Below are 11429 nucleotides of genomic sequence, written 5' to 3'. Positions count from 1 at the left end.
GGCGGCTACTTAGGGCGGTGACCAACTCTCACGGAGAGAATTGAGGGACTTCCTGGCATTTGGGTCCATGAGAGTGCTGGGGTCAGGGGGGGGGGAGGGATGGTGGAAGGTGCCAGAGCTGAGAGAGGGCACAAGCAGGGGAAGAGCAGGTGCTGCACAGGCATAAGTCTCATAGGTCCAAATGATCAGAAAAACAGCCTCGCGGATGCACGCAACGTGTGTTCAATTACGGCACAAGCCTGTAAAATAAGGGCAAAATACTGCGGATGCTGGAAGATCTGTAGAAGAGTCATACAGATTCGAAACGTTACTTCTGTCTCTCTCTCTCTCTCTCTCTCCACATGTTGTCAGACTTGCTGAGTTTTTCCAGCATTTTTGGTTTTTGTTCCTGTAAAATAAGGGGTGGTTGGTCACCCTGGCAGCTACCCACCTGCTCAATCAGACTCCCCTTTGATGCCCGGGTACCTATTGCTCATGCTCACTTTGGCCGTTCCCCTGATGGCCCCCATCTCCACTCCCTTAGGTCCAAGGGGTGCAGACCTGAAAGGATTAGACTTGAACTGGTTTTGTCATTCACCATCATTTCTGTCTTTTTTGTGACAGGCTGGAGGATGTAACGCATCATTGAATCTTGCTCTTGTCTGCTAAAACTCTTCACTGTACCAGGATCACCCTGGAATGAAAAGATAACCCCCACTTCTTTTCTCTACTGCAAAACATATTCTTAAACACCTCTACCCTGCCTCTTCTCCCTTCATGTCCAACAACAAATGCAAGGAGCTCACTAAGATTGAGACCATGTGCTCAATTGTCTTAAAAACAAAAAGCTAAAAGCTACTGCGGATGTTGGAAATCCAAAACAAAAACAGAATTACCTGGAAAAACTCAGCAGGTCTGGCAGCATCGGTGGAGAAGAAATCAGTTAACGTTTCGAGCCTTCACGGCCCTTCGGCAGAACTGAAGCATAGTTAGGAGAAAGGAGAAATATAAGCTGGTTTAAGGTGGGGGGGGCAGGGGGGAAGAGAGAAGTTGAGGGTGTGGTGATTGTGGAGATAAGCAAGCCGTGATAGGAGCAGATAATCAAAAGATGTCACAGACAAAAGGATCAAAGAGGTGTTGAAGGTGGTGATATTTGTCTAAGAAAAATGCTAATTAAGAATGGAAGTCAGGACACTCAAAGTACACTCTAGTGGGGGTGGGGTGGAAAAGACTAACAAGGTTTTAGTTTTAGATTTAAAAATAATGGAAATAGGTGGGGAAAGAAGAATCTATATAAATTATTGAAAAAAAAGGGGGGGTGCGGGAGATACGGGGTGGGGATGGGGGGAGGGGGAGTTTAAGATCTAAAGTTGTTGAATTCAATATTCAGCCCGGAAGGCTGTAAAGTGCCTAGTCGGAAGATGAGGTGCTGTTCCTCCAGTTTGCGTTGGGCTTCACTGGAACAATGCAGCAAGCCAAGGACAGACATGTGGGCAAGAGAACAGAGTGGAGTGTTAAAATGGCAAGCGACAGGGAGGTTTGGGTCTTGCGGACAGACCGCAGGTGTTCTGCAAAGCGGTCGCCCAGTTTGCGTTTGGTCTCTCCAATGTAGAGTCTCCTCTACATTGGAGAGACCAAACGCAAACTGGGCGACCGTTTTGCAGAACACCTGCGGTCTGTCCGCAAGAAAGACCCAAACCTCCCTGTCGCTTGCCATTTTAACACTCCACCCTGTTCTCTTGCCCACATGTCTGTCCTTGGCTTGCTGCATTGTTCCAGTGAAGCCCAACGCAAACTGGAGGAACAGCACCTCATCTTCCGACTAGGCACTTTACAGCCTTCCGGGCTGAATATTGAATTCAACAACTTTAGATCTTAAACTCCCCCTCCCCCCATCCCCACCCCGTTTCTAACCCCCCCCTTTTTTTTCAATAATTTATATAGATTCTTCTTTCCCCACCTATTTCCATTATTTTTAAATCTAAAACTAAAACCTTGTTAGTCTTTTCCACCCCACCCCCACTAGAGCTGTACTTTGAGTATCCTGTCTTCCATTCTTAATTAGCATTTTTCTTAGACAAATATCACCACCTTCAACACCTCTTTGATCCTTTTGTCTGTGACATCTTCTGATTTTCTGCTCCTATCACGGCTTGCTTATCTCCACAATCACCACACCCTCAACTTCTCTCTTCCCCCCCTGCCCCCCCCACCTTAAACCAGCTTATATTTCTCCTTTCTCCTAACTATGCTTCAGTTCTGCCGAAGGGCCGTGAAGGCTCGAAACGTTAACTGATTTCTTCTCCACCGATGCTGCCAGACCTGCTGAGTTTTTCCAGGTAATTCTGTTTTTGCTCAATTGTCTTGGCTGCTTTCCTCATTTTCCCCTTGTCCACTGGGCCCAACTTCCTCTAAGATCCCCCCTTCCCTAACTCTGAGCTCACAACTTTCTCTAGTTTTTCTTGTATCTCCTCTTTAAGCATGTCCACACAACCTGCTCCCTTGATCCTATTCTGACAAATTTCCCTTCCTTAGTCCCATGTTAGCTGATATTGTAACAGTTCTGTCTCCTCAGGTATTGTTCCCCTCCCCTTAAAATCTGCTGTCAGTGCCCCTCTCTTCAAAAATTACTCTGTCCTTGCAAACTACTGCCCCATTTCCAACCTCCCTTTCCAAATTTGTGCCCATCTTTCCTGAAACTCAATGTTTGAATCCCTCCAACAGGCTTTGACCACTATCACAATACCAAAACAGCTCTTAGCAAAGTGAGAAATGACACCCTATATAGGTTAGCCAATTCAGAGTTCTGAGAGAATTTTTCTCTGACCATGATGGTGTCACCAATTGACCTTTGACCTTTCATTTCCAAACCCACAATAAAGCCATCATTTTTTCTTTTGAAAAAGACCTCTGGATCAGGTCTCTCGGCAGAAAGCTTTCTAAGTTTTTGTTTAAATTAGACAGTAAACGTTAAGCATACTTTTTAATCAATGCAATTTTTCTAGCAAAGCTGGAAGCAGCGCTCTCTCTTACCTCAAATCTCGGTCTCTCAAGACTTTCTTTGTAGCTGAGCTCTGGGGAGCCACTAAAGCTTTCTAGGCAGGGCTGGACTGGTGAATATGAATTTTCCAGGCAGGCAGGGGCAGTTGAATGTTCATACAGTTGCCCATTGAACATAAGAACATAAGACCTAGGAGTAGGCAATTCAGCCCCTCGAGCCTGCCCCACCATTCATTACAATCACGGCTGATCTCATTTCAGCCTCAACTCCAATTTCCCGCCCTCTCCCCAACCTTTCAACCCATTACTAATTAAAAATCTGTCAATCTCCTCCTTAAATTTATTCAGCGTCCCGGCATCCGCTGCACTCTGAGGTAGTGAATTCCATAGATTCACGGCCCTTTGAGAAAAGTAATTCCTCCCCATCTCTGATTTAAATCTACCACCCCTTAGCCTAAAACTATGGCCTCTCGTTCTAGAATGCTCCACAAGGGGAAACGTCCGCTCCACGTCTACTTTGTCTATCCCTATAGCATCTTATATACCTCAATTAGATTTCCTCTCATCCTTCTAAACTCTAGCGAGTATAGGCCTAAACTGCTCAATCTCTCCTCATAAGACAAGTCCCGCATCTCTGGAATCAATATAGTGAACCTCCCCTGAACTGCCTCCAGTGCAACTACATCCTTCCTCAAGTAGGGAGACCAAAACTGTGCACAGTACCCCAGGTGCGGTCTCACCAATGCCTTGTACAGTTGCAACAACACTTCCCTATTTTTATACTCTATTCCTTTAGCAATAAATGCCAAAATTCCATTTGCCTTCTTATTACCTGCTGTACCTGCATACTAGCTTTCAGCGATTCATGCACGAGGACACTTAGATCCCTCTGCACTGAAGCATTCTAAAGTTTCTCTCCATTTAAATAATAAGTTGCCTTTTTATTCTTCCGACCAAAATGGATAACCTCACACTTACCCATGTTAAACGCCATCTGCCAAATTTTGGCCCATTCACCTAACCAGTCCATATCCATTTGTAAATTTCTTATTTCTTCATTGCAACTTACTTTCCCACCTATTTTGGTGTCATCTGCAAATTTAGCTATAGTACCTTTTATCCGTGAATCCAAGTCATTAATATAGATTGTAAATAGTTGGGGCCAAGGACCGAACCCTGTGGCACCCCACTAGTTACAGCTTGCCATCCAGAAAAAGACCCATTTATCCCAACTCTCTGCTTTCTGTTGGTTAGCCAATCTACCAGATTCACTCTCAATCTCCCTCTTGGCTTGGCTGTCTCCTTCTTTTGTTCTCTAACTTCTCTTTCTCAGTCTCAACACTCAAGGTCAGGTTAATTCGATGGTCCCTCGCTCATTCTCAGGCTCAATGCCAGCCGCCCGTCGGATAAAAACAGGCAGGGCAGCAAGCAGTGACGTTAGCGGCAAATACCTGTGCTTGGCCATGATGCAAATGTTCTATATCATGCTGTGCCTGCGCAGGAGTGCTGCCTGCGAACATTCAGTTAAATGGACTCTGTGGCCACTGGAAGCTGATTAATGGAATCCTATTATTTTAAAATCTCCTGGACTGCTTTAAGTAGCTGCTGGGAGATTGAGAGTGAATCTGGTAGTCTCCTGGCCATTCCGGCAGGGGGGGGGGGTGGGGGGGGGGGGGGGGTGTAGTTAGCAACCCTAATCCTATATAGCTGTCACAAAGTTGGCCTTTCCTTCCTCAACCTGCCTGCAGCCTTTGACACAACTGGCCACACCATCCTTCTCCAGTGCCTCTCCACTGTCGTCCAGCTGGGTAGGACTGCGCTCGCCTGGTTCCATTATTATCTATCTAATTGTAACCAGAGAATCATTTGTAATGACTTCACTTCCCACTCCCGCACCAATATCTCTGATATCCCACACAGATAAATCCATGGCCTCCTAACACAGCATTAGCTTTCAGATATACGCTGACAACATCCAGCTCTACCTCATCACCGCCTCCCTCAGCTCCTAAATTGTTGCTTAATTATCAGACTGCTTGTCTGACCTCCAGTATTAGATGAGCAGAAATTTCCCCCAATTAAACACTAGGAACATCAAAGCTATTTTTATTGCTCCACACTCAGCTCTCTAGCCACCAATTTCATCGCTCTCCCTGGCAACTGTCTATGGCTACCAGACTGCTCACAACCTTGGTGTCATATTTAACCCCCAGATGAGCTGACCACATATCGGAGCAATCACTCAGATTGCACATTTCCACCTCCTTAACTTCGCCTGACTCCGCTCCTGCCTTGAAAAGGCGGTGGTGATCTTCCTTTTTGAACTGCCACAGTCCATCTGGTGCAGGACACCCACAGTGCTGTTAGGAAGGATTTTGACACCACAACGTGAAGGAACAGCGATATATTTCCTATATATGTGTTTATTTCATCAGGTCAGGGCGATGTGTGACTTAGAGGGAAATTTGCTGATTTTCCCGTGCACCAGCTGTTCTTGTCTTTTTAGGTGGCAAAAGTTACGGGTTTGGAAGGTGTTGAAGGAGCCTTGGTGAGTTGCTGCAGTGCACCTTGTAGATGGTACACACTGTTGCCGCTGTGCATCGGTGTTTCTAGATTCCCCAGCTAGGGGAAGCAACTTTTATGTGTCTATCTTGTCAAGCCCCTTCAGAATCTTGTATGTTGAATGAAATTACCTCTCAGTCCTAAACTCCATAGTATAGGACCTGCTTGTGGCCACAGTATTTATGTGAGTGGTCCAGTTATGTTTCTGGCCAATGGTAACCTCTGGCATGGTGGCGGATTCAGCAAAGGTAATGTGATTTCAAGGGGAGATGATTAGATTCACTCTTGTTGGTGATGGAAATTGCTTGGCATTTTTGTGATGTGAATGTTACTTGCCACTAAGCCTGAGCGTTACCCAGGTCCTGCTGCATGGATTGCATCAGTATCTGAGGAGTTGTGAATGGTACTGAACAATGAGCAATCATCAGCGAACATCTCTGCTTCTGTCCTTATGTTGAAGAGAATGTCATTGATGAAGCAGCTGAAGATGGTTGGGCCTAGGACGCTACCCTGAGGAACTCCTGCAGCAATGTCCTGGGGCTGAGGTGATTTGCCTCCAACAATCACAATCATCTTAATCTTCAAAGATAATTGGCTGATCCTTTAGGATTGAGATGGGGAGACATTTCTTCACTCAAAGTGAATCTTTGGAATTCTGTACCTCAAGACAGTTGTGGATGCTTCAGGTTGAATATTATTTAAGGCTGAGATAGACAGATTTTTGTCTCTCAGGGAAGGAGATATGGGGAGTGGGTGGGAAAGTGAAGTTGAAGCCGAAGATCACCCCTGATCATATTGAATGGCAGAGCAGGCTTGACAGGCTGTAAGGTGTACTCCTTCTCCTATTTCTTACTTTCTCATGTTCTTATGTTCCTTTGTGCTAGGTATGACTCCAACAAGTGGAAAGTTTTTCCCTGTTTCCCATTGAGTTCAATTTTGCTAGGGCTCCTTGATACTGCACTTGGTCAAATGTTGCTTTGAAGTCAAGGGCAGTCATTCCCAGATCAGGAATTCAGCTCTTTTGTCCACGTTCGGACCAAGGCTGTAATGAGGTTGTGATGGAATCCGTAGTTTCAAAGCTTGTATTTTTTGACTCAGACCCTAATTGAAAAGGGTAACTGAAAAGGAAAACTGAGAAAGGAAACTGACCCTTGAAGTTTCCAAAGAAACTAAGACAGAAACGGAGATTGGAAACCAAAACTTCTAGGGAGACCGAACCTGGTTGCAACATATAAAAGGACACAGAGAGCCCTCAGAGCTCAGTAGTAGATGATGAGTCCAGTGGTGCAGTACAGGCTATAGAAGACAGAGCTAGATTCAGAAGCTGAGAAGCAAGTATATAATTGATGCGGCTATTTCTGTACTTGAAGATAACATTGATGGATCTATACCATCCAGACTGCCGTAGGCACAGTCGAGGAGGTTCTGCAGACGTGTGCCATTTTTGGTGAAGCCTGTGCACATACAATTTGATTTGGTTGTGCGCTGCTGTCAGCTGAGGATCAAGTGAAATCCTAGAAGAAGGGGAACTGAAATTCTTCATGAGGAAGTTAGAGTTCTGAAGGACTTTGTGATTGAGATTGATGACATATAAGCTGAGTGGATTGACGAGCCAATTTGTAAGACCTGTTCTAGTTGTATCTGCCATTTAATGTGTAATTTACAGTTTATAATCAACCACAATTCATATTTAACTTATGTTGATTCTGGGTTTTCGGGTATAAGGGGTTGTATAAGATGGTATTTAGCATTTGCTTTGTTTGACTCTTATACAGTTAATATTCTTTTGTTTAAACTGTAGCATCTTGTGGCTTCATTCTTTCAGTACATAACTGGGATTTCCATTTTTTTATTATATAAAAAGAGTTAATGGTCCCGCCCAAGGTCATAACAAGGGGCTAGATTTTACAGATACCCGCCGGCGTATTTTAAGGCAGACGTAAAATTATCGGAAAATAAAATGGGTGGCCTGCCTGGTGCCTTCCCACCAACCTCTGGCCTGTCTCATATTATGGTGGGTTGAGAAGGTGTCAGGCAGTTCACCTGCCCTTGAACTAATCAATGGCCATTTAAGGGCCTCATTGGGCCCCTGCTACTATATTATTTGAGGCAGGGGAAGGTAAAGGCAAGGTGGGCAGCCCAGCAGCTTTCACTGCGTGGGCTGCTGTTAGGCAGGAAGAATGGGGAACCTCCTTTGGCAGCACCCTGTATCCCTTGGAGGCACCACCCCGCCAAGATTGTACCCCCTCTTTAAGCCTTCCCCATCCTCCTGGCTCTGAAACTCAACCCCCTCCCCCCCACTAAAACTACCTCGCTGGTGTCTGCCAGGTAGGCCTGTTCAAAAATCTCGAGCTTACCTGAAGCCCAAGGTCCATGGACAGCCTGTACTCCCAGCAGTAGCCACTACTTGATTTCGGTGCCGCTGGGGCTACACAGCTGCTGGCCAATCAGTTTGGCCAGCAGTTCTCTCGGGTGGAACTTTCCCCCAGATGAGGGTGGGAATCCCACTCTAAATCAATGAAGGCTGCGCCCAGCATAATATCTCTGTGGGGAAGCCAGATTTCAGGTACTTGGACTGGTGACGGACTTTTCCGTCGGGGGTGGGTGCAGGGAATACATCCCCCCATAAAATCCAGCCCAAGATCTGGAGGCAAATGGCCCTGGTGGAGCCGAATCTGAGCATCGATGAATGGGTTATTGCTGGGTAAGTGCTGCTTGATAGCATTGTTGACAACACCTTCCATCACTTTGCTTATGATTGAGAGTAGCCTGATGAGGCAGTGATTGATCGGATTGGATTTGTGCTGCTGTTTTGGACAGGACTTACCTGGGCAATTTTGCAGATTGTCAGGTAGATGCCAGTGTGTAGCTGCACTGAAACAGCTTTGCTAGGTCTGCAGCTAATTCTAGAGCACAAGTCTTCAATTCCATGGCCAAGATATTGGAAGGGCTTTTACGCTTTGCTGCGTCCTTTGCTGTTTCTTGTAGACTTGAATATTCAAATATATTCCTGGCTGGCCTCACATGTTCTTATTTCTGTACATTTGAGGTCACCCAAGACCCTGCCTGTATCCTTCCTTACCAAGTACTGTTCACCCATCATCCCTGTGTTTGCTGACCTACTTTGGCAAGCAACACCTCAATTTTCAAAATCTTATCCTTGTTTACAAGATCCTACATGGCCCCAGCCCTCTCTACCTCTAATTTTCTCCATCCCCACATCCTTCTATGACATGAGCACTCATCTAATTCTAGCCTTTTGAGCATCCCATATTTTAATTGCCATTTGGTAGTACAGAACTTGAGTATTGCTGAAAAGAGAGACATGTCAAAGCTTTTTGTCTTGCACTCATCAGGACACTTCACAAGAATACCAACATATGGGGAAAACAACAATTTATATTGTATGTGAAGAGAGTGCTGATTGGTTGGCAAGCGGCCTCTGATTGGTAGAGGCGTTGCCATGGAGAATGCGCCAGTGATGATGACTGACAGTTAACTGCCAAACATTGTTTGAAATTTAAACCAGGCAACTTGACCCCGATTGGTCAAAGCATTGCCCTGAGGAATGAGTCAGCGAATGGCTGTCACTTATTTTGTTTAGCTGAAACAGATGCAATGTGTGTACATGTTCTTTCTGTCTGCAAAGAACAGGGCCCTGTGTATTTATATATGAAGCTTCCAGTACACGCAAATGCACCACACTGTGAGCCCAACTGACAATCTTAAATTGGTTGTCAGCGTAATTCTTAGCACACTGAGGCTCATTTAGCAAATGTTGTCCAATCCCAGAATCACATCTAATGTTTGACACTGTGTTTTGAGTTTTGCAAGCACAGGCTGGTTGGGTATGGTCTGTACCTTGCCCATTGCGAACAGCGGCTGGGACATGCTGTTTGATATGATCCGCCAGTCTTTGGGACATATGGTCTACATACCTAGCATCACACTGGCACTGAAATCCATATACCACATTACTTATTTGTGTGATAGGCAGAATTTTTGGCTTGACGGTAGCATCTTGTTAGTGGCGAATACCACCCATGTTACTACTTCATAGCAGCAGTGTGAAACAGCTAGCTTCACCTGTTGCTCAAAGTTTTGAGATACATTGCCCTCCTAGGGTAATCTGAGGTAGTCTGGGCACTTTTCAGGGCCAAAAGTGACAGCCTTAAGCCCGTTCATGAGTTTGCATGATATACAACATGAAATGAGCTGATTAGAGTAGCCATTATCCTGCAGGGTGCTTTTGATGTGCCCTATTTCAGCATCAAACTTGCATGGTGAGCAAATGGCTCGGGCCCTATTTACAAGGTTGCCAATAAGGTCAGTCTTATAGCGTGTGGAACTGTAAGAATCCCAATGTGTATATTGACTAGTGAAGGTAGGCTTGCGTAGACCATGGTAGAGAATGCACTAGCAGATTTCTTGACTAGTTCATCAAGGAAGGGGAGTTCATTTTTCTGCTCCATTTCAAAAGGTGAATTTGAGCACAGGATGGAGCCCATTAAGACATGTAAGGAAATTATTACACGCAGCTGCAGATATAAATATAGCAAATGCATCATCCACATATCGGAAATATGCGAGGGGTAGGAGGTTAGATGTCATTCCATCGAAGACATGTTTCTCATAGAACCCAACAAAGACGTTTGCGAGAGCTGAACCTAGAGGGGATCCCATGGCAACACCATCTATTTGGGCATACATAGTGTCATTAAAACTGAACTCAACTGCGCAAGTTGCCAAGTTCATAAGTTCAACAAATACTGATTCACGCAATGGTGGCGGGGTCTAGATCACCATGTTATAGTGCAGCGCAAATATCTATGGCTTCCTTAAGTGGGACATTGGTGAAAAGGCTAGGAATGTCAAATGAGCACATGGACACAGCATTGCTGTCAGTCACTATCACTGGTTCATTCTCCATGGCAACACCTCTGCCAATCAGAGTCCACTTGCAACCAATCAGCACTCTCTTCACATGCAGTATAAATTGTTGTTTTCCCCTTTTATTGATACTCTTGCAAAGTGTCCTGATGAGTGCAGGATGAAAACATGTCTCTCTTTTCAGCAATACATTTTAAGAGAGTTGTGCTTTCAGCTGCCCAGGCCCTATTCTCTGGAATGTGCTCCATAAACCTCTCCAACACTTTACGTCTCCTTCCTCCTTTAAGACACTCCTTAAAACTTACCTCTTTGACCAGTCTTTTGGACATCTGAACTAATATTGCGTTATGTGGCTGAGTGTCAAATCTTGCTTTATAACACTCCTGTCAAGCACCATGGGACATTTAATTACATTAAAATGATATATAAATACAAATTGTTGTTGTTGCTGTGGCAGGCATGTTGGGGTACAAATGCCCCTTAGGGAGCAGCTGGTGCGGATTAAGGTTGGTGGGCAAGGGAAGGGGACAGTTGAACTGATGGTCCAAATCTTAATGTCAAAAATGTGTGCAACAGTGGTATACAGGTTCAATATTACTTTTGAAAAGAGAGTTCAATATGTAATTAGGACTCCAGGAAGCAAAAATGGAGCCATGCTGGGACGCAAGAGACTACTGTTTTTTCTGGAAAGAAAAATATCAAATTTAAACAGAAAATGCTGGAAAAACTCAGCAGGTCTGGCAGCATCTGTGGAGAGAGAAAGAGAGTTAACCTTTCAAGTCCAACATTTTTCAAGACAGCAAAGTATTCTCCAAAGAGTCATTGGACAGCTTGGTGGTGCAAAATAAGTCTTGTAAAGCCATTCAATCTATTAAGCCTCCTTTTTCATTGCTTTATTATGGTAAACCAATGAAATAATTCAGGACCTATTGGACTCAGAACAGGCGATAAAAGGGATCATTATGGTATTTATCTGCTGACTGCATCAGCAGCTGTGG

Source organism: Cetorhinus maximus, chromosome 19 (genome assembly GCF_964194155.1).
Source record: "Cetorhinus maximus chromosome 19, sCetMax3.hap1.1, whole genome shotgun sequence".
Classification (NCBI taxonomy): domain Eukaryota; kingdom Metazoa; phylum Chordata; class Chondrichthyes; order Lamniformes; family Cetorhinidae; genus Cetorhinus; species Cetorhinus maximus.
This window is presented reverse-complemented; position numbering follows the sequence as displayed.